Below are 25,625 nucleotides of genomic sequence, written 5' to 3'. Positions count from 1 at the left end.
TATATATATATATATATATATATATATATATATATATATATATATATATATATATATATATATATATGCATGTCTCTTCTTTAGAGGTCAGCTAGAAAAACTGCAGGGTAATTTATCATGCAAATTCATGTGTAATTTATTCATTTCTAATGATTAGACATTGCCTAGTCTGTTTATGTTTACATTATTACAAACCCATTAATAGGATTGTGTGTGCGTGTGTTGAACAGTGAAAGAGTGCTTGATGCTAGTTTATTTGCATACTATAATCGCTAATTTTTATAGATTCACCAGACTAATTTAGCTTAATTTCACCGTCAAAAGCTTAATCAGCTTTTATCCCTGAGTTATACATCATTATGACATCATCATAAAGCTTCAGCCTGCCGTAGCAGGTTTAACATCTGCTGCCTCACATCCGAAGAGGGAGCAGACTAATCAACCAGTTTGATTCATTCATTTCAGTTGTTTTAAATGAAATCCGTCGCTTAATGGATGAAAAACTACATGAACGTCTAAATGGTATTGAGAAATCTCAAGGATTTGTGAAGGAATTATGAAGGCCTGAGATGAAAATGTGATGCTCTTTTGTGTGTGCGTCTGAAGTAAGGAGCAGTTTTTATTTATTTATTTAATATTATTCTGAAAAGGAACTTGAAAGTGGGTCGATTCTTCTGCCTGCTTTTTAGCTTTGAGGTAAAGAGATGAGTGAAAAAGCACGTGAAAAGTTCCAGCACATCTGACCTGGCAGACCCTGTTATTTCTGCATGTTAAAAAGAGAAAGAGCGAGAGCAAAAGAAGCAGAGGGAAACTTTGCTGCTGGTAACAATCCTATCCAAAATAGATTTATTTTAAAACTTGACCTTCCTGCTCTTTGCTTGTATTATATAACTGTTAAATAACTGGAGATGCAGAACCTTGCATGACTCAGCTAATGTCTTTCTCCTTCCAGCTCTTACTTTCATGACGTTTGAGAAATTACTTTTGAAAACACAATGGAATGTTTCCTTTTGTTAAAAGTATGCTGCATGTACAGTATGATTAACTGTGATTCAGATGGGAACTGGTTGATCTCTCTCTCTTGCTCTCTCTTGCATGGGAAATCAGAGCGTGGTGTGGGTGTGAGAGTGAATTTTGTTTGAATTTTCATTTGAGTTTCTAAAAGTTTTCTCTTTTCCTTTACTTTCTTAATGTGGTTTCCCCCTGTTATCACTATCTAGTTAATCATTAATGTTCATTTTAAAGAATGTTGTAAACGTTCTGCATCTCACCCTCAGGAGACATAAAACCTGTTTTTTCTATCAAAAATGGTTGTAAAGTTTGTCTGATCAGCTGTTTGTGATAGAACACATACTTCTAGCTGTGGGAGAGATCTGCTGAGATCCTTAGTCGTGGAAAAATAGTTTTGGCTTCTCAAAGGGACTAGTCTGTTGTAGTTTTTCTTAAAGAAGAAAATCTAGTAAACAGATTAGCTAAAAACGGAATTTGACTAGAGCAGGGGTGCCCAAACTTTTTCTTATGAAGGGCCAAAACACAAATCTGATTGAGAGCTGTGGGCTGTGTTTGGTAGGTATACCAAACTGTATAACAATAAAGTATCTATGATGAGTAATGTTTGGCGTTCAGTTTGGAGTAAACGTTTGGCGTTCACTCCTGCCCATAATTATTACTTTCAATTGATCTTGTTTTTTTTTTCCCTTTTCAGTTTTCTACTGGTTGATTTTTTTTTTAAATCACTCGTCTCAGGCTCTTCATCCACACCACAACAGTTTTTGATGGCTTTATTGTTGTGTTCTTCTTTACATTTTCTGTTTTATATTTGTTTGGAGTGGGGAGTCACAACATGCTTATGGTTTGTTTGGTTGTTATTTATTATGTTGTTGGGCTCGCCATCTCTTGTCATTTTGGATTGTTTTCCTGGTTATGTTATAATAATAAATAATTTAGTTGGAGCATTTTAGCTGTTGTTTATTTATTTTACTTTGTCTTAGGATCATGAGGCATATATAAATTAGGGACCATAACAAGTAATTTCCTAATTCATAGCTACAGAGCTTTACTTTAATTGTATAAATGAATGAGTTATATTCATCAGTATACGTATTACAGTAAAACATAAACAATCCTGTTAATAACACAATGGAATTCAGTGCTAAAGTAAATACACTAAGCTGAACCCGCCTTTGCCTTGATTTGCTCGCCGATGTCTTGTACTTTGCCTTCTATCCATCGAATGGCAGTATTTACATTGACAGAAATGACAAAGCAAACAAACAAAAGGTTACATTAAATTTGAAATGATGATCTCTGTCAAATCATTTTCGCCCGAACCACCTCCTTCTCTTCACAAATGGGATGGTGGGCCGACTCAAAGGTTAGCATGGGCTAACTTTGGCCCGCGGCCCTAGTTTGGGCATCTCTGTACTAAAGGATATATTGCCGTGCCACTCTGTTAAGCTGCTACTAAAGTTGAGATTTCAAACATTCCTCCTTTCTCGAATGATAATATTACAAGAAATTTAAGCCGATTTGGTAGGTTTGCTATAGTTCTATTAAAATGCTCCCACTTGGGTGCAAAAACACTTTTCGAAGACAAGTCTTTATGTTTTTAAACACACCCTCTAAATCTCTGGAAAATTTCTTTCTGCGTACTACATGAAGACAATTTATACATGATTTTTGCAATGACAGATACTATGTGCTGATTTAAATATGGTGATTTAGGACATAAAGTAACCTGTCCGCACAAAAACAGAGTGAGATTAAATATTATCTCTCTATTTCTCCATCTCTTTCTCTTTTTGTGTGTGTGTACCTTGTATTCCTTATGTTAAGGAAACAAAAGTCCCCACAAGTTTAGCAATACCAGTAAATTTGTCTATTAAGTCCCCATAAAGATAACTCTGTGTGTGCGTGTGTGTCTGTGCAATAATTTTCTAGTGATTTTAGGGATTATTTCACGCTGACATTAAGCTGAAGTCTGAACTCAGCAGACTTGTGACCTAATTTGACCTAACTGGTACTGTCACATTTGAAGACCTCAATTTTATTTCCTCCTGTTAGAGAGCTAGCAGTTCGCTAATCTTAGTGAGTGTACAGGACAGGCTAAAATTAAAACATCAACTATTTACACTGATAATTTATTTTTTAATTTAAGTTATGCCCAAATATTTGCTCAGATATACCCAAAGCTATGTATCGTTACAGTTCTTAGTGTATGGAGTCTGATAGCTGCTAGACATTTATAGTTGCAATGGCTGAAACACACACTACTTGCGCAGATGTTCAATTGTTTACTGTGTTGTCCACCTTAAATGACACAAACTCTAATAGTAAAGTCATTCAAGAAACATGCAGGTATGTTAAAAATCAAGCATTTAGCAATTTGTGAGTGAGTCTTTGTTCAAATCCACTGATTCATTTATTAGAAAATCAAGTGACTGTATGTGTGAGTCCTTGATTCTTTTTCCTATTTGTGAATGAATTATTTGCGTTCACATACAAGTCATTAAAGAATAAATTAAGTGAACTGGTTTTGTACAAGAATTGATTCATTCATTAATTTTATTAGTTCAAACACATTGATTTTTTTCAGAGATCATATCTTGCATATCATCGACATAAAAATAACAATTTATGCCATAAGAACGAAATATATGACCTTAAGGTAAAATGTAAATAATAAATAAAAGAGGACTCAATAAAGATCCCTGAGGAACACCATGAGTGACTGAGACTGCATCAGAGCGTCTGCTCTTTACCTGGACAAACTGTTTTCTGTCACTTAAGTAAGATGTAAACCATTAGGAACAAGTCAATTTTTTGTAAGTAACTGATTCATTCATTCATTCATTCATTCATTCAGTTTGTTTACAAATGCTTATTTTTTCAGGCAATAATGTGTCTAAAATGTCATTTAGTCACTACCCAGTGGCTTTTTAATAGTGTGTCTAAATGTCATTAACTAAATAAGAACTGAAACTACAGCATACACTCACTGTCACTCTTTTGGTTTAAGGCTATCTGTTATGATCACCTGCAATCAAGTAGTCGCAGATCACAGAAGAACTACGATTCGTCCACTAAACCAAACTACAACTTCCAGAACTCTTTGCACTTATCACTCCTGCCACAACTGAAGCTCATTTGCACAGACACACACACAGCTGACACTCATGAACATTGATTATATAGGACTATTGAAAGCACTCACTTTCTCATACACGTTGCTGAGTCTTGTTTCTCCCATGAACTTTACAAAGCGTTTTCCTTGTTTGTCTAGCCATGCTTTGATCATTGTCTTGTTTACCAATTTGAATATTTGCCGCCTAACCTAACCAGTTACCTGTATTTTTTTTGACTATGTATTCTGGATTACCTTTATGCTCCTGTTTGCTCCTGTTTTTGACCATCGCCTACACAACTTCTCTTTAATAAACTGCACATGAATCCCCAACTGTGTTGTCCAGTCCCTTCCGTTACAATATTACCCTGTCTGGGATTAGAATGCAGATAAATATTAGAAGTTTTTTTAAGTATTTTTTGTTTATTTTTTACTATCAGAATAAACGTTAAAACCTTGTTATTTTCCAGTTCATTTCTTTTAAAACTTGTTATGCTTTGGCTGTTAAAATCTTCTGCAGTTCTTCCAACTTCTTCTCGTTTTTAAATTATATGTATAGTTTTTCCACAAATCCCTCTGTTTTCATTCTGAAAATTTCCGAAACATCCATCACAATTCTTCTTTCCCATATAGCATTTTTCATCAGCATTATACATAGGTTTACAATCTTCTTATTTTCATGTTTCTTATCCCATCCAAGCATTACCACTCTATTCCATTCTGTTTTGTTTTCATTCCACTCTCCAATTAGTCTCTTTATTAAAATTTTACTGTCTTTTAAAAACTGTTCCAACTCTGTAAATGTCTCCACGTGTAAAAAACCTTCTTCTTCGTTTTTATATATTTTACATGTTCCGCTCTGTTCCATTCCTGTTTTATTTAAAATCATGGCTGAAAAAATTGCTTTGTGTCTTATAAGATATTCTAGTGCTGTCGCCTCACAGCAAGAAGTTCGCTGGTTCGCGCCTCGGCTGGGTCAGTTGATGTTTCTGTGTGGAATTTGTATGTTCTCCCTGCGTTCGCGTGGGTTTCCTCCAGGTGCTCCAGTTTCCCCCACAGTCCAAAGACATCCGGTACAGGTGAATTGGGTAGGCAAAATTGTCCGTAGTGTTTGAATGTGAGTGAGTGTGTATGGATGTTTCCCAGAGATGGGTTGCAGCTGGAAGGGCATCCGCTGCGTAAAACATTTGCTGGATAAGTTGGCGGTTCATTCCTCTGTGGCGACCCCAGATTAATGAAGGGACTAAGCTGAAAAGAAAATGAGTGAATGAAGATATTCTAAGCATTCAACTGTTGTTTCTAGACATTTCCCTCTCATATTCCTCCATATTTCATTCTCATTAACATTTTTAAAAGTTTGCCACCAGTATTTGTTTACAATGGGTTCTTTCAAAACATTTTCTCTAAAAAACACTATAAACTCTTTTCACTGTACATTCTTGGCATGGGACGATAATCGTTTTTAAGGTATACCGCGGTTTGTAAATATCAAGGTTTTAAAGCTGCCAGCATTTTCTGCTATACCGTTCCTACGATATATGTAAGGGTTTTTTTACATTTGTTTGAGGTTTTTAAGGACAACAGTATCTCCAGCAGAAAAGATATCCAAAGATGCCATTTTAAATTGTAATGAAATCTGTGTTTTTGAAACTAATGAAGACAGCAGAAGTCAATGATTCATTGTAATAATTTAGCCTGTCATGTTTACGGTTCCAAAGTATTATAAATATTTCTCAAAATAAAATATTTTGTGTTCAAAGGAGAAAAAAGTTTAAATTTTTTACCCTCACGGTTTTTTTTTTGTTTGTTTTTTTATTCTTTAAAAAGAATATATTTTAGAGCAGTAATCACAATACTGTAAAACCGTGAAACCGTGATATTATTATCCAAGTTTATCATACTGTCAGTATCTTATACCGGCCCATGCCTAGTACATTCTTGAAAATGATATATTTTACCCCCTATTTTTACATGCACATCTTTTGTTTCTCTTTTTTGTCATGTTTCTCTATTCTTTGTATCCATTCTGTTGGGATTGCTTGTTTAATTTGCGTCAAATTTCTTTTTTATTTCACTTCTATTGTAATTGCTAGGCTATCAGGGCGTGTTTCGTTTCTGCTCTGATCTTGCCCAATCATCAATTTTCCTTAATTTTGTCAGCAGCGTCCATCTTCCACCATTCCAATCAGTTCCCAATGGACAAAATCATGCACAGTCCTATTTATTTCCACTGTTTCATTTGAATGTTCATCACAATATAAGAAAAGGACAATCTTAACTTTCGTCTCAAGGCGAATTGAATCTATTACATTGCACTTTTATTTGCTTTTACATTCATGCGTATCTCTCATGGACTGCTTTGTGAAACTGCTCAAGAATAAGAGTGTTCTGCAAGACTGAAGGCATGTGGAGCAAAACCGCGAGCAGATGCAGTGTTTCTCTCTCAGCTGCTTTAATGATGTCTCTGATGGTTTACAGAAGCATATTAAAGATAAAGCCCGCACAGACATATGTGTGTTAAAATATTCGCTTTTAGCTTAAAAAAGCCGCCTCTGTCTCATCAAACATTGACATTGTTAGCAGTCTTGTTATTGTAATTACTCGTGGGATGAGTCTCCACTGTGGCTGAGAAAAAAAGAGAGATGGGGCATGGCGATCTCTTGTTTAGTTTAATTAAAAAGACTGTTATTAACACCAGGGGATACAAACAAGCTGGTAATCCGCCCCAACCGTAGTGAGCGAGTGTTTGTGTTAACGCTATTGTGAACATCAAGGGCAAAAACCAGATTGATTCTCGATCACACTGTTTGAGACTAATCAAATCTACCAGGGCAGGAATAAATACCGAAGGCTTCTCAAACTTCTGATGTTTAAAACAGGCAGAAAGCACACTGAGTGTGTTTGCTTTTCTCAGTCTGCCAATGCGTTTCTGATTGTGTGACTCATCCATAATGGACTTGTTAGAGAAAGAGTTGTTTCTCAGTCAGTTTGATGGCCCCTAGGCGGTAATAGCAATTATACGACAGCAAGGAAAGGTCTCTTTGCTCTGTCTGCAAGCGTAGAGAGAGAGAGACAAACAGAAAGGAGGAGTGATTGAACAGTTGCAGTTGTTTGGTTTTGTTTAACAACATCTGACCGATGGCACAGACTCCACTGGATGGATTTTGCGTATCTCCTGAAATTGGCTGATTTGTTTCTCTCTTTATTTTCGTTTTACTTGGTTTATTATTATCTGCAAATCCACCAGAATGATTTATTTAGAAGTTATTACACTTGAAAGCACTCCATTTGGAAACGTCTTTGGCTTTTTAAAGTAATCGCTGTGCTTTGAATGTGGAATGTGATGCATTAACAATAGCAGTGGATTTAATTAGTTTATTGCTTTGTTCTTTATGGTTGTGATGATGGCTAAAGTGGGAAAGGGAGTTGATGGAGTTTATTTGTGTATTTATTTTACGTTGTTACTGGGTTTTGAAACACTCCTATCTGCTCACTCACACTTTATAATCTATTTTTCTAATATGTCTTTAGTATTTTAAATAGTTCTAATATCTATTTAAAAAAACTAAACTTAATCTGACTCTAAAATCTCCCATTAGGGACCTAGCACCTACAGTGGTTCTTTCTTCTTCTTCTTCTTCTTCTTCTTCTTCTTCTTCTTCTTCTTCTTCTTCTTCTTCTTCTTCTTCTTCTTCTTCTTCTTCTTCTTTTTTATTCATTCTTCGAATGAATCACATATTCTCTAGAATGAATCCCATATTCTCTAGAATTAATCACATATTCTCTAGAATTAATCACATATACTCTAGAATGAATCCCATATTTGAGGGTCTAAACATGCTCCAAAAAAACAAAACTCACAAAACCAGAAGTGGTGAAAATTTACATTGTTACGTTGTTAGGAAGTTGTTCTAGCTCAAGCATCTGCCTCAAAATTCACACATTTGATAAGAGTCCTGACCTAAACACGTTTACATGCCAATATACAGTTGCAGTTATAGCGCCACCTGCTAGCAACATGAAATGACATATTTTACACTGTAACAAACTTCTCCTACAAAATTTCTCCTACAAAAGATTGAATCCATGTTCCATTAGTTTAATCCAAAGGCCTTTGTGATGTAAAATTGTGAAAATCTAGAGTTTTTGTCTAATGGCGTGTCCTTGGTGGACTGACAAAGTTTAGCATATCACCATGGAGGAGGAAGTACTTATAACTCGGCCTACTATAATGTCTGCCCTGCCTGAATATTCACAGGTTCGATGAGATTCCTCACCTGAAGGCGTCTACATGCCAATATTGAGTCACAGTCAAAGTGCCACCTGCTGACATAAGGAAGTTTGGCATAAATCTGTGATTTTTCTGAGTTTTTTTTTTTTTTTTTTCAAAATAATAAATTATTATTGTTCTCTGTCATCCCAAGGCCACCAGGTGGCGGTGAGCCTTGGTGTGAGGTCCCTTTCACATACATTTATATATATATATATATATATATATATATATATATATATATATATATATATATATATATATATATATGTGTGTGTGTGTGTGTGTGTGTGTGTGTGTGTGTGTGTGTGTGCGTGTGTGTGTGTGTGTGTGTGTGTGTGCATGTGTATGTGTGTTTGTATATTTTTGTAGCCCTAACCTGTGCCTTCCTACAACTTTATCCTGAAGGTTTTTTAAAAAGCAGGGTGTAATGTGAATAAAGGTATACATTTTCACAGGGTATGATGATTTTCTATAGGGACTGGATATGTTCTTTCCTTGCTTTGATTACTATTACTATTCTCAGTCAGTTGTAAGAACAACTGACTGCCAGATGGTTAGTTGTGAATAAATTTATAATGATATCAATGTAATGTGAAGAGGACACTGACAATGGAGGTGCGAATCCAAATGCAGGATTTATTATGAGAATAGTCAGGCAGGCGATGATCAACAGGGTCAAACAGGTACATGCAGAGCAATGCAATGTTGTGGTCAAAGAACAGGTAAATAGTCGGTGCAGGCACCAATGAATCAAAACAAATGGACAAAGCAAAGGGTCAAAACACAGCTAGGCTACACAAGGAAGAAACGAGTCGTAATGCTCACAGATAAACAGTTAAACAAGACTCAGCACTGATGTGTGTGTGTGCTGTTTAAATAGTCCTTGTAATCAGTCTTTGAGCAGCTCCCAGCTGTGTGAGTGTGTAATCAATGGAAACTGGGAACATGTGTGTGTGTGAGGCTGTGAGCGCTGCATGACAGGATATGTAGACCTTTAGCGATGCAGCCACTAGATCATTGGTGAAAATCTTAATAAGTAAATTACCAAAAAAAAAAAAAACAAACGTAAGCATCAAATATACTGATATACTGCTAAATTATGTTAGGTATGCTGTTTTTGGCTGACAGAATTTTTGGGGGATCCCTGGAAGACAGTTAGATTTGAATGGCTCTCAAAGGAGAAATATGTTTTTGGCCGAGAGCCGGTGTAGATGCTTTCAACAGGGCCTAATGGGGTTACTCTTTAACCAGCAAAACCATGACACCTTGGGTGAGAGTAGTGGCACAGAAAATACACAATTCACCTTTCAAAAGGTTCTTGGTGAAAAGCCAGAGCTGTTGTTGAGCAGCCAAACTCTAGAGGCCATTGTAAAACAGACTGTTGGTTTTGTGTGTGCAGTAAAACACTGATAAACAACAGCTTCCAATGTTTAGATCGGGCTTTGTGTGTTTGCAGCATAAGCATAATTGTGTGTTTTGTGTCTGTGTGTACATGCTGTGTATCTGAGAAACAGATGTCTTTGTAGAATTTTGAAGGATTTCCTTCTTGTATTACAAAGCTGAATGGTAAAACGGGAACTAAAATCAACAGGGAGGAAAGTATTTCATATGTTTTATGTTGAATTCATAAACTCAGCTCAGCCATTTTATCATTTTATTGGAGAAAGTCTTTTAAAAAGTGGAGGATAAACTTTAAAAAATGCTGGGTTTGTGTTGGGACAACATAAAGGAATTAAGCTAACTTATAATTTTTTTACATATTTAAGTAGTTTGAACATAAAACAATTACGTTATCCCCCCAAAAAACTTAAATATTGTGTTGCTTCAGCTCATTTTGAATAAGTTGTCACGGTTTGGGGTAAGGGAGAGGAGGCGAGGACCCAAATGCAGAATATGAAAGACTTTATTACATAAAGGGCAAACAAAAACAACTTAAACAACCCCATGGTGGAAAAAGCATAGTATTAGAACAAACTGACTTGACTTGACTTGACTTGACTTGACTTGACTTGACTTGACTTGGCTTGACTTGACTTGACTTGACTTGACCTGACTTGACTTGACTTGACTTGACTTGACCTTACCTTACCTGACCTGACCTGACCTGACCTGACCTGACCTGACCTGACTTGACTTGGCAGGGCTTGGCAGGGCTTGGCATGATGGACAAAGGAGACCAGCGACGATGGACCAGCACACGACAGAGCACACTGAGAGAATAAATAGGGAAAGCAAACCAATAAACTGACAAGCGGCCAGGTGAACATAATGTTAAATAATAAATGGATAACAAGGTGGATGGGACAAGACGATAGACAGGGGAACACATGACACAAAGAAATAACACAAGTCATGTGCTCACGTAAAATGGGACTAGAACCGGCACCCATGAAGTATACTCAATAACCACCTGTTCACATGAAAGATGACACAAAAGCACATGGCCACAAAGTAAACACCAGGCCACATGCTTAATACCAACAGAGAACAACGAAACCAACTAGACTGAGACGCTGAGAATAAAACAGCACACTGCAGACAGAACAAACACAAACACCAAGACGAGAGCACACATCCCGAGCATGCCCGAGTGTGACGGCCAAGATGGCACTCATATAAGGACAAAGACAATAATGGGAAATATGAGTGCTCAACCTGAGAAAACTTGAGCCGAGCACAACATACTAGAAAAGGCAGGACTAGAGTCCGGAGTCTGCCACTGATTAATAAAGGAACTAAGCCGAAAAGAAAATGAATGAATGAATGAACAGTAAATATATGGGATTTAAGAATAATTATCATCATACTAATGACATATATTAAATTTACTAACTAAAGTCTAAAGTTTACATAATTTATTAGCTAAACAGTGTTAAATGTACACTACTATATTGAAGTTGATGCTCACCAAGACTGCATTAATTTGATAAAAGAATATAGTCAAAATCCATAATATAAAAAAATAGATAAATGTTTACAAATAAAATATTTGTTCTATTTTAATGTCTTGTAAATTGGTATTTATTCCAGTGATGACAATGATCCTTCAGAAAAAACTTACAGCTCAAAACAATTATTATTATCAATGTTGACAACAATTGGAAATCATAGAAACATTGATATATATAGTGACACATTGATTTATAGTGGGACATTTTATTTCAGGATTATTCAATAAATAGGACATTCAAAAGAGCATTCATTCATTTATTTTCTTTTTGGCTTAGTACCTTTATTAATCTGGGGTCACCACAGCGGAATGAACCGCCAAATTATCTAGGACATGTTTTACGCAGTGGATACCCTTCCAGCCACAACCCATCACTGGGAAACACCATACACTCTCATTCATTCACATACATACACAACGGACAATTTAGCTTACCTATTTCACCTACAGTCTTTGGACTGTGGGGGAAACCGGAGCACCCGGAGGAAACCCATGCGAACACGGGGAGAACAAGCAAACTCCACACAGAAACGCCCAGCCGAGGCTTGAACCAGTGACCTTCTTACTGTGAGGCGATTTTGTTACCCACTGCGCCACCGTGACGCCTTCAAAAGAGCATTATTTCTATAAAATATATTTATTCTAACATAAAGCTCTGTACAATACCTTCATATCCTTTATGATCAACCTAAAATATCAATGCTGAATATCAATGAATATCAATGTATTTTTAATTATCTTATTTTTGGAACAAGTGGATTTTGATGCTATATATACACTGTTAGGTCCTCTGTGGGACCTGGTTATTTTGGTTATGTTTTTGTGATTTTTGCAGAGCCTGCATGGCTGCTGATTTGTGGGTGGGTCATCTCACCTGAGACCCATTTTGTGGTGCCTATAAAGAGTCCAACATTTGACATGAGAGGGTAGCTTGATTAGCCGGACCTTCCTGCCTGGCGTTTTAATTATTTTAGTTTGTATAGCATCATGAGCTCAGTTCACTACCATGCACAGGCTTATCACTTACTACTATTTTACTGACTTTGATTGCTTTAAATACTTTTGTTAATTATGCCTCTTGTTGATAAATCATTTGTCTCTTCGATTTAACTGGTCCGCATTGTCTCTCTTGTAGAGTTAGTCACCGATTAACAACACAAGTTAACAGCGCACAAACACACTAGCTGATAGCTTGTTGTTTCAAAGCAATTCCCAGTACTCCCCTCGTCTGCACACATGCACAGTAAACAGCTAACTCGACTTAGACATTCTTTTTACACAGGGCATCTCTTATGTTACAATTTTTAGCCGTTTGTAGCAATACTTAGTAGAAATGGTGGCAGATATTTTTTGTAGTAGTTTTTGTAGATAGTTTAGATGGTTTTTGTAGTTGGCTGAATTCTAAAACATCTGTTACCCATCCATTAATGCTAAATTGAGTGTATATACAATGAATATGAAAATATAATAAATCGTCACCTTGGAATTATAAGGTTCTATCTGCGTTCTGAATGATTCTGAGATATTGAGCTTCAAAGTTTTTGCATTCTATAGTAAACAGTATGTGTGTAACATTTGTTTTTTAAATAAAAGTCTTAAAATGTAAACAACTTGTAAAAAAAACATCACATAATGTAAATAAGCTGTCATTTAATAAGAATATGTCAATAACTCAATTTTGACAAAAATGTCAGATAGAACCTTATAATTCTAAGGTGACAAAATGTTATTAATTGGACGATAAAGTCCCCAATAAATAACCATAAGGCATTTATTTAAAAAAAAAAAAAAAAAGTTTATAAACCTTTACTGAAAAGGCATGCCTTTACAAAATGATACGTGTTTATAAAAAAGAAGAGCGGGTTCAGCTAAAGGTGGATTTAAACTCGTTTCGCTCACATGAAAGGTCACCACCATTAATCTTACTATCTACGCCATTGCTGTAGTTGCCAAATGAGCATCATTGTAAATGTAACTGTCCCAACAAAACATTGGTGGGTGGAGTTAGTGTTAACAACCTTTTCTAGCAACATAGTCTTATTGGCACTTATTGTAAATAGGCTGCCATAATAATAATATACAGTAGATACAAACGTTCAATCTGGCTGGAGCCCATTTATTTCAGTTCTGCCTCTGGTACTCCTTTAAAACAAACTGGTGTGTGACGCCCCTGCCTGTTTGCTTCCTGTCTGTGCTCTGCCTCCCCATCATTCATAACATCCTCCTCTCTCCTCTCCATATGCTCCTGATGGGCTCCAGGCCAGCAGAAGACCGGCTGTCTCCCGAACGCCAGTGTGCATGTGTTTGTGAGTTTCACTGTGGTTAAAGGAGCGGCCATAGGGTTGATGATAGGCACTGGAGGATCGATGTTCAGGCTGCTAAATCTAAAATAGAAAAGAGTGTGGTCTTTGTTGACATTGCTGTGCTTGAATGTAGGAGTTTTCTCTGCTCTCATTGGTCACCTGTTACAGGTGTATTTTAATTGGCTGCAGCTGCTATCACTTTGTTTCATTTCATTTTAAATCACACTCTAAAAATGACTGCGCTATGGTTAGATGCTACTGTAGTGTGACCACTATCATGCAGATGGAAACTTTATATTAATTAGGTATAGTAAAATAGTTTTTCTCATTTCAGTCGCAAACAAAGAAAGCACAGGAAAGAATGCCGCTTTGAAACAGAAACTTATTTTATCAACGTGCTTTCATTTTAGGCAGTTATTTAAGATTTTTTAGTTACATAAAAATAGAGTTAGCCTACTATAGAAATTTTATGCCGTCGCAGTTCTGAGCTGTATTGATTTACCGGCGAGCGTGAGCGGAATGTTACAGATTGCTTGCTTTGGGCGGTTCGCAAGACCATGGAGGAATGCTTTGCCGAGGGTCACATCTCTCTGCTTCTGCTTTCATGCCTCTGGCTGCTACAGTATATAAGTTCAGTATGTTCCCTAGGTTACATAACTGCCCCCTGCTGGTCATGCCTTTCTTGTGTTAGACCATGTTGTGCTTTGTCGCACATTACCGCAGGTGCGGCACCACTTTAGATCACTCGCGCATTCTCAGTAGCCGTATCTGTATATATACCGTAAACAATGACTACATTTACATGGACATCAGTAATCAAATTATTTGCCTTAATCTGAATAAGACAATAATATTGTTAACGTGTTTACATCAGTTACTTTTTGAATGTTCCTTTTATGATCCGGTTTTACATGTTATAGCTTAGTATACTGTTCGTCACCACGCTATCCACGTTTTTTATGGAGTTTCATGTAATTTCGGGTGTTTCATTTTTAATTGTCACTTTCACTTTCATTCAAGAACATTTCATGCATGCCCCCTGTCCCAAACGAGATATTGGATGTGAGTATGAACAACTGTGTTGTTTTAATGGAAATTGATACCGCACACCATATGGAGGAAAAAAAACTCCACATTTTGCGATGCAGGTGTCTGTGGTCCCCTGTGGACTAAGTAGGTGCAGAGAATAGTGTCAAACAGCCATGTGTGTATAGGCTATCCTGTTGCAAAAGGTGTTTACATGTCTGTACTGCACTTCAACTAAAATCAGAATACTCCACATGTCTCAATCCGATTTCTGTTTAGTTCAATTATGACCTTAATTGGATTAAGTCAATCAAAAATCGTTGATTACATGGTAGATGTTTAATCAGAGTATTGTCTTAATTGTATTAAAATCTGATTTTTGATGTCCATGTAAACATACTTCATGATTGTAAATTTAACAGCAATCAGTTGGGTGAGCATTTAAAAAGAGCATTCTGTCTGAGTGGGCATTCAATTTAAACATGAATTTACTTCACACCCTCCTCTTTCCTACACTCAGTTCAGCTTTCTGCAAGTCTTGGGAGTAACTTCTGTTAAACTGTAGACAATAAGTTAAAGGTTCACTAAATATGAATAGCTATTATGCTACCCAGTACCGGAACTAACTTTCAGAAGATGTGCCAAAAAGCATTAACAGTTTAAGTCTAATTAAAAAAAGAAAAATTTCAGCTTTCTTGTAATATCATATAAAATCTTAGTATATTATATGTGATATTTGTATGTAATTTAAATGTATTTTTAAAATTCCATAACAATGTCAATATGAACTTGTATGTGATATATAGATATAGGCTAGCTTGCTTGCTGCAGTATGAATGCAATGAGCATTTTCAAAAACTTTGAAATCAAATCTACTTACCCTTCAACCATCCAACATTTAAAGTAAGTTTGAAAGTGTGAATTGGAAACATCTAAAATTCTGAATAATTTTTTGCAGCAATGTTATGGATGTATTAATTTTAAATATACAACATTGCCATCATTGCCTTAATCAAAAATTGTGTAAATTTAATATTGTGTGTTTATATTTAAGGAGGAAAAATAAGATTTTAAGTGAATAACCTATGGAGTATATCATAAATTAAATCTCACGAGTAGACCACAAGTACATAATATACATGTTGTTACAGTGGAATACAACAGGGAAAAAATTTTTAATCCTGATCAATAAAACCAGTCATAAGACACAGTACAGCTATTAAAAAATCTTAGCTTAAAAAAAATGTAAATAAAATACATATATTGAGAAGTTCGCCTTTAGGTTGTCCTAATTAAGTTTTTTCGATGCAAATAAAAAACAAAATAATAATTTTTTATATATATTCACTGGACGCGATGCAGTGGCGCAGTAGGTAGTGCTATTGCCTCACAGCAAGAAGGTCGCTGGGTCGCTGGTTTGAGCCTCGCCTGCGTTCGCGTGGGTTTCCTCCGGGTGCTCCGGTTTCCCCCACAGTCCAAAGACATGCGGTACAGGTGAATTGGGTAGGCTAAATTGTCTGTAGTGTATGAGTGTATGTGTGAATGAGTGTGTGTGGATGTTTCCCAGGGATGCGGCTGGAAGGGCATCTGCTGGGTAAAAACGTGCTGGATAAGTTGGCGGTTCATTCCGCTGTGGCGACCCCAGATTAATAAAGGGACTAAGCCGAAAAGAAATTGAATGAATGAATATTTACTGGAAATTAACAAAAATCTCTTCATGGAAGATGATCTTTACTTAATATTCTCATGATTTACGGCATAAAATAAAAAATAAATAGCTTGTATGACACATGTATGATATTTATGTTCATTCTCAAAAATAAAGCCATGCAACATAAGAATGATTCATGTTCATTTCATAAAACCTCAAATTTAAAGTTAGTAACCCCAGCTACCTCTTTCTGTTGATTTTACAGATGCTTTTCTTGACAGTGTACAGTAATTTGCAAGGACAGTACACTGAAAAAAATGCAGGGTTCCACACAATTCATTCATGCTCTCCCAACACAAATCATTTAAGTTAACAAATTCAATTGGATTGAACATAAAACAATTAAGTTGTCCCAAACAAATCTCAAAAATTGTGTTGTTTCAGCTCATGTTAAATAAGCAGCTTGAACAAGTGGCAAAAAATCAAATGTGGAGTAGCAAACTAAAGTGTCTTAAAAATAAATATACAGCAATACATCGCTTTGCTGAAAAGTTATCATTGTATTCTCATTGTATGTGCACAAGTATTGCCTGTACACCCACTGCTTCTTTATAACAGGGGGATAAAGATGGCTTTGGTGTTTGTTAGCGCTCATTTTCTCTCCCTCTCTCTTTCTCTCTCTCTCCCTCGTTCACTAAACATCTTTGTTCTCTTGTACTTTTTGAAAAGGTCTTGCTAACACGTTCTCAGGCTGTTATTTTGCATTGATTTTGCCTGTCAGAGTAATTCTAGCTTGGCTTCTGTGATGGATGGATGCAAACAACTCTTCTCCACTTCCGGCATTGTGTGCTATTTTTTCTTCTTCTTCTGCCTCTTTCTCTGAATGCCTGCGGCTGTTTACCTGCTTTAGCGCGACTCTCTTTGCTGATCATATCTTCTTCCATACGCAGGTCAGATCAATGCCCTCTCCTTCCTCAAACTCGAGGCGCTTGTTTTGCTCCGGCGTTTTGTCTTTATTAGGAGAATGAGTTTAGCTGAGGGTGTATGATCTGAAATGAGAGAAGGAGACAACAGGGTGTAGTTTTCTTGGAATCGGTGCTTGAAGGGTTTTGGCTTTATTGCATTAATCTGGTCCGTCGTGGACTCAGATTCAGCCAAAGCACTCCCTTTTGACTTCACACTGCATTACTTTCATTTAATACAGCTCTGAGCAGAGCCATATGTGATTGTGTTATTTATCATACGCAATAGCAAATGTAATCATATTTCAATTCGAGTGCTGTAGTTTCCACAATCCTTATTACCATAATAAGATAACAAGATATCATAATTAGATATTTAAGAGCAATATCATTTGAGGAGCAGTACAATAATATAACATATACATTGTATGTCATTAAGTACTGTAGTATTATTCATAAATACAAACCACAAATGTTTCCTGAAGGAACATTATATTTTGCTGTAATTATATTATATATAATATTATTATGTTTCTTATTGTATTATTGATCAAAAATCGCAGTCTTAGTAGGGAATTCTTTCAAAAACATACAAAATCCAAAAAAGGTCACCAGTGTATAATGTGATGATAATTTCTTCTATCTATCTATCTATCTATCTATCTATCTATCTATCTATCTATCTATCTATCTATCTATCTATCTATCTATCTATCTATCTATCTATCTATCTATGTATCTATCTATCTATCTATCTATCTATCTATCTATCTATCTATCTATCTATCTATCTATCTATCTGTCTGTCTGTCTGTCTGTCTGTCTGTCTGTCTGTCTGTCTGTCTGTCTGTCTGTCTGTCTGTCTGTCTGTCTGTCTGTCTGTCTGTCTGTCTGTCTGTCTGTCTGTCTGTCTGTCTGTCTGTCTGTCTGTCTGTCTGTCTGTCTATCTATGTATAGATAGATAGATAGATAGATAGATAGATAGATAGATAGATAGACAGACAGACAGACAGACAGACAGACAGACAGACAGATATATATGTATATATATGTGTGTGTATGTACGTCAAGAATAAGGTCAATAAGATTTTTCCCCATCAAAAACTGCTAGAATTGATCAAAAGTATGATGTTGCAGAACATTTTTATTTATTTCATGTTTCAAATAAATGCTCATTGGAACATTTATCTGATAATAAGGAATGTTTTTATTTGACAGCTAAACATCATATCAGAAAATATGCTAGAATAAATTACAGGAATTCCAAAACTTTAGATGGTACTAAAATAAGTACAGATCAGTACAGAAATCCATCATACTGCTCCAAACCATACTGTATCATGGAAAATACCATACCATACCATACCATACCATACCATACCATACCATACCATACCATACCATACCATAGAAAAACACATTAAAAAGGGGACTTCTGTTTTCTGTTCAGGCTTGTAGATCAGCAAAACCTATTTTCTCCACTCTTGAAAACCATCAAAACTTAAACCAAGACCATCAAACCACCACGTGCTAGGTTTAATAAACTCATTTACCCCATGTTCCAATGATCTCTGAACAAAGCACAACTGAACAACTTCACACATGTGAAATCACTCAATTATGCATCCGGTAAAGGTGACTTGAACATGTCCTCTCTGCCTCAACTCAGAGCTCTCATAGCTGAACTTAACACAGTGTAGTCCCATTGTCAGGGTATATTAGTGGTTAAAACTCCCTCCAGCAAGTATGATGGTAAGCCGGTATCGGTTGCGCCTGTCCTTCAGCAGGCCGGGCTCTGAAAGATAATGCTTCTTCTCTGGAGAGTATGAGCGCGATTAAAGAATTCAATGCTAACAACATTAACCACAAGGTCATTCAATTTAGTCATTCCTCAGGAGCGCCGCTGCCGTCTATTACTTCAGAACAACCCTGATGTTTGTTTAAAGCACCGGCTCTGCTTTCGAAAATACCAGCTGCTTTGAGATTCTGTGCTTTAAATAATATGTGAATAATTCATCGGATGTTGATAGTGTTTTCACCCTTCAGCCTCCTGATCGGGGGTGAAGGGGCCACAGGAAGACCACGGTGGCGCTTGAGTCTCTGAAAAGAGGGATTGAAATCCTGATGTATATGATATGATGTTTCTCATTGAGACAGTGACTTCAGGTCGTTTACTATCAGTCTGGTTTTTTTTTTTTCTCCTGTTGAAATGGCACACATTTCAATGTGACTTAATTTATTTATACTTTATTCACTTTTATTTAATCTGCGTTTACCAAATTGTGTGATTGTGAATAACTCATTCATTCATTCATTTTCTTTTCGGCTTAGTCCCTTTATTAATCCGGGGTCACCACAGCGGAATGAACCGCCAACTTATCCAGCATATGTTTTACGCAGTCCATGCCCTTCCAGCCGCAACCCATCTCTGGGAAACCTCCTTACACACACATCCACACATACACTGTGGACAATTTAGCCTACCCAATTCACCTGTACCACATGTCTTTGGACTGTGGGGGAAACCAGAGCACCCGGAGAAAACCCATGCGAACGCAAGGAGAACATGCAAACTCCTCACAGAAACGCCAACTTACCCAGCATAACATATTATGTTTTCTTGTAAACTGCATCGCCCGTGAATAACTTAATTAAATAAGATTTTTTTCACAGTTTTTCTTCTTATATGTTTTTCTGCAAAAGTCAGATTTGTTTTAGTTTTCGCTAGAATAAAATATGTTTAAAAAAAACAAACAAACAAAAAAAATTGGCTAAGGTCAATATTATTATTTTTTATAATTTTATTTTATATTATAATTTTACTATTAAAATGTTTTCTTCCAATCCGCTTGTTAAGTGTGACGTCACGACAAGCAGCTTCCGGATTCAAACATTATATCAAACTGTATGGGAAGACTCAACAGTTGGTAATAATAAACATTTAAAAAGTGATGTAATACTTTCAAAATAAATATTTGTCAGTATTTATTGCTGTTATTGTCATTTCTATATTTGTATATTGTGTTTTGTGTGTTAATAATATTGTTTTCTTTTGGTGCTGCTCCATATGCCTTGAATTGCCCCTAGGGGACAAATAAAGTTTTTGAATTGAAAATTTTATTGAAAATCACGATATTATTAACAATATATTTATTCATGCCTAATAGCCGATGGCCAGAAGGTGATACATTTTTTATAAATTGTTCAAATATTGGTGTTTGTGATGCAGTAAGTCTTTACTTACTTTTGTGTACATCATGAATTTCTATAAAATTCACTTTAAAATGACTAAAAAGTAAACAAATATTTTCTCAATTCAAACAAGTATCGGCTTGGACCACGGCTTATTTGCCTGTAGGCTTCAGTTTTTAATTTAAAACAAGTTTTAACAGATTTCAAAAAAAAAAAAATGTAATGCTAGATGATAATAAATTTGTATTTTAAAAGTAAGTATCTTTTCATATTTTTATAAATAATTTTCCTTATTTATATAACTGTAATATAAAACTTACAGTTTAAATGCACATTTGTAAATAAACACTTAAAATAGTAAAATAGTATGGTAAGCAATTTGACAGACTGGTTGAAAATAGTTTTGGTACATCAAAAAGTGTGATTATGATAACCATCCGACAAGCTAATCCAGCAAAAAATTAAAAATTAAATAGAAAATTAAATAGTAAATGAGGCGAATAACTGCAATAAGGTTTAGTTTTTCTGAAAACAAATAAGCACCCCTTTCACTAAGCTGGCTACAAGCCTGAGAGTGTAATGTTAAAAGAATGTTTATTACTGATAAAGAGAGAGTTTAATAAAGACTTCCATATATTTTAGCCATAGTGCAAATGAAATATGTCTCGTATATCAGTATTATGCCTTTACACAGGCTGTATTTTTTTCTGACAAATTATTTCAACTAAAATTGGACATGCTCTGAGAGATTAGGAGAACTGACGGGGATCATATGCTGTACTTTAGCTGTTTATTCTGCAGTTAGTTTTTTAGGGCATATTATTCAGACTATATCAGTCTGCTATAACGATAGACTGTGCGTTAAAGCCGAGGAAAACACGAGCATTAACGCCATTATCATGATGGACTCATTCAGTAGAGAACTTGCGTTTATGTGACACTTTCGTTGAAAAAAGCACCTTATGTCCACCTTTTTTTTGCTGCCGCCATCCTCGCTTGTGTGTCACCCAACACACCTTATTCCTGCATGGAAAAAAAAACCCAATCCACTGCTTTTGGCACTTCTTGTATCTGAAGGCAGCCACAGCCTCTCACATGATAGCAGGAAAAGGCACAGCCAATCAAAATGTCCATATGCGTTATGGGGGTGGGAGGACTCGAGGAGAGAACATCATTTAACCTGCGTGTCTAGGTTAATGTTGTGTCTGCGTGTCTAGGTTATTTTTTAAGAGTGGATTAAATTATTGGTGGGGACATTTCTATGGTTGGTGGATATTGGTGGGGATGCGTCACCTCCGTCCACCCTAAATCTACGCCCCTGGCGTGTAGCATACCTGTAGATTTTCCCACAAATGCATCCATATGGATTTTCTCACATGCATTCAGGCTTTTTTTTTTGTTTACAAATGCACTTGGGCCATTTTCTACCAAGATAGCAGATGGCACTATGAGTCAAATTACATTACTCAATCGGGAAAGCCTAAAACCACTGCTTACTTCAGTTAAGCCTTTAAATTACACTTTAAGCTAATTACTAGTATCTTGCAATGTAACTTAATGTACTTTTGAGGCTTTCTTAGGCGAGAATGTAGTTGTTTAGATTGCAACTATGCAGTTTATTTAGAAGGATAGTGTCTATTTTAAAATTATTCAAAATTTATAATTTTAGAGCATCTGATTCAGTGCATCGGCCCCCATCAGCCTGTTTGAGCAGACCAAAGAAAGTGACTGTTGATGTTCCGCCACAAGATGGTGACAGAAACCATATAATAAGTCCTAAGTTTTGTTACTATAGACAGTACGCTAGAGAATCATTCAAATACTAGCACTAAAGTGACTTTTGTGAAGTAGCAATTGTTTCTGCAGTTCTGACCATCAGCTGCAGATGTGAATGAGTGGCAGGATAAAATAGTTCCTCGCACAAAAGGATTTTTAGATTCTCTGTGTTTGGTTATTATTATTATTTTTTATATATATATACACAATTATGCCATTGAAGTGTTGTTTAAATGCAGTATCGCACTTGTAGCATTGCAATATGGTATTTTGGCGCTTGTGGCTTCGAGTCAACGCATGCCTCCCACCAGTGCCAATATCTGGGGCGTTCAACCGGAGGGGACGGGGGGATACGTCCCCCTCACTTTTAGAGACAGACCATTTAGAAACAGGCAATTAATAATTATATAAACATATGATCTCATACAGCTGTCTTCCCCACTTTTAAAATGTCCGCTACACCCCTGGCCAATATATATATATATATATATATATGATCATGTGACTAGACTAGAGTGATATTGAGCTTTTTGCTTCACAGAAGAGCATTTTAAAATATATTAAGATGTTAGTTATTGTATCAAATCTCCATGAAATTGCCGTACACTGTAAATGAATATCAAATCTAGAACTACATTGAAAAACACTTGTAAATGATAAGTTATGATTAATTTCTGTTCAAATGTAGGTTTATACAACTGGTAATAATCAGATATGTTATACAGCGTATAGCGATGTATGTAAGGAAGGCTCCTGCAGCTGTCAGGAATTTTGTTATTCTCTGAATGCTTCTGTAATCTGGCCTCAGGGTTTTTAATGCAGTGTCCCATCACCGGGGGCAAAATTTTAGCTTGCTAAAATATTCAGCTACACCATAAACGTTTTATTACAAAAAATGACTCCAAATCAGCGATCAGGACCAATGCCTGATTTTTATGACTTCACTTCCTGCTGGAAACCACACTTGCTCAGCTGTCTTTATATGCATTTATTAATGTTTTGTGGTTAGAGGCTTTAAATCTGTTGGCGTGAGGAAGAGAAGATAAGCACAGGGCAATAGCTGGAATGAGGAAAGGTTGATCAATTTAAAGTTTAATGCAGTGTTTGGTTGTGTTTGTGTGTGTGTTTGTTCAGGGACTGAAAGCAATCTGACAGCGAGACTCATAAATTCTTGACAGAAGGTGCTTTCGCTCTGAACCCCTTTCTTATCTAGGATGTTTACCAAAAGCTTCTGTTTGCACAAAAAAAATGACACCGGCAATGTGAAAAGTACCTTTTCTATATTTCCTGAACAGCAGCCAGAGGAATCACGCCCCGGTGTAGGATTTCATTTTTTTAGGATTATTGACTGAACGATGTTTCTTATTTCTCAGCACAATACAAAAGAGAGCGATGATTTGGGAATCAATTGCACCGAAGGCAATTATTGTGCATGTGTATGAAAGAGAGATAAAGAGAGAATGGAAGATAGGGAGAATGAGGAGCTTAACTCTGGTCCATGTTTTTTTTTTTTTTTCAGCTAATGCTGGGGCCTGCTTTCCGAAGCAAGGTAACACAGCCAGTCACTCTCATCTCTCCACATCGGCCAATCTGAGCCATTGAATGCCATGTCGTTCTGTTTCATTGCTTTTGTCAATTGTTTGTCAAAGTCTTGTCTCTGTGTAATGCTTGATCAAAATGAATGGCTTGCCATGTGCGTTTGCTGCTCTTCTTGCTGGCGTCATGTGAAATCGAGTCCCCCCTGAGAATTAGGTCCCCCTGGGTGATCCTATTGTTTCACTGGAGTTGTAATAGGTGTAGTTTGTAGCACCTAATTATAAAATACAGTAGGCCTATATGAAATCATGTTCATAATTTATATAATGTAAAATTGGGTCACACTTTATTTTGATAGTCTGTACATTGCAACTAATTCTCATTAGATTATAAGTAGACAGTTAGGTTGGGGTTAGGGTTAGTGTCAACATGTACTTACAGAGTTTCTTATAGTCAGTTAAATGTCTGTTGAAGAAGCAGTATTAACAGATATTAAGCAGACAGTCTACTAATACTCAAATGGACCCTCAAAATAAAGTGTTACCTAAAATTGTTTTAATGACCATTTCATTGCACCTTTAAAATGGCATTTATTAGCATTATATTGACCCTTTTATATACTTATGCATAATTAAAGGCATGCATGGGTTATGAAATCGAGTCTTTATCTTTTATTCAGTTTAGTTAGCCCAGTTAGCTTTTGTGCTAGCCTACAGTAATCATACCTCTACCATTAGCCTCCTGACTACAACAAGCTAACACAGCTCTGATTAGCCACAGAGCAAGGTATCAAAATAATAGCTTTTGATCAGACATTCACCACAGACAATCCCTTAGAGGTCCTAAGTGGACTCAATTCCAGGGGGGTGGACTTGATTTTTCACCACACCAGTCTTTAAAGTCGTATAAACCGAAGGTGGTCAAAACCTTTATTTCAGTATGTTGATGTACTTCCAACTGAAATGGAATATTGAGTAGCAGCGGAGCTTTCTTTTTGCGCATCTTTCCCTCTTAGCAAAGTAACGGTAAGAAAAGTGTGGTGAAAAAGATTGTGGCTGAAGCTGTCAAACTGATGTCAATAGAGAGGGACCACCACTCCAAACATGAAGCAAATGGTCAGACTTTCATTTAAGATTATAAAAACAGTGGACAGTTTTTTGAGTGGATAAACTTGCATGGATTAATTGTTCACCTAAAGAATAACAATGATTACATTTACATGGACATCAGTAATCGAATTATTAGTCTTAATCTGAAAAAGACAATAATATGATTAAAGTGTTTACATGAGTTGCTTTCTGAATGTTCCCTTCATGATCCCGTTTTACATGTTATAGCACATAATTCGATTAACGTCATTGCGTCACCATGCTATACACATTTCCTCCGGAGTTTCATGTAATTTCGGGTACCTTTGTAAATTTTCACTTACTAGTCAGACAGAACAAAGTATCCTGGAGATGTTGCCCGACAGGAGTTCAGACAGAGACTCTGACAGTCACACACCGCTACATTTACTGATGTTTTGAGGATTGCATAGGAGGGCCAGCGGTGCCTGTAATGAAAAGGAAAGGAATCCAGACATTTTTATGTTTATTTCAAAGTGTTTTCATGCCTAAATCAAATGAAAGCACAAAATAGATTCACAATTAAGAGCAAGGCGCTTTCCTGATAGTTTGACAGTATGGGTTACGTATAGGGAGGATCAGCTCTTTGATGTTTATTACCATTCTTCATAGACAAATTAAAAATATGAGAGGAATACAGGAAAATACCTTTACAGGATGATATCGGGATAGAACTGTAAAATACAGGAGAATCCTGGGAAAAACA

General features: G+C 36.2%; 1 protein-coding gene across 1 annotated transcript in view; it reads left to right on the top strand.

The window, feature by feature from the left end:
• Positions 1-25,625, top strand: part of srcin1a (SRC kinase signaling inhibitor 1a) — a 263,387-nt gene that overhangs the window by 111,138 nt on the left and 126,624 nt on the right. The window lies entirely within an intron of this gene.

Source organism: Danio aesculapii, chromosome 3 (genome assembly GCF_903798145.1).
Source record: "Danio aesculapii chromosome 3, fDanAes4.1, whole genome shotgun sequence".
Lineage (NCBI taxonomy): Eukaryota > Metazoa > Chordata > Actinopteri > Cypriniformes > Danionidae > Danio > Danio aesculapii.
The sequence above is the reverse complement of the archived record's forward strand: the minus strand, read 5'-3'. Positions and strand labels throughout refer to the sequence as shown.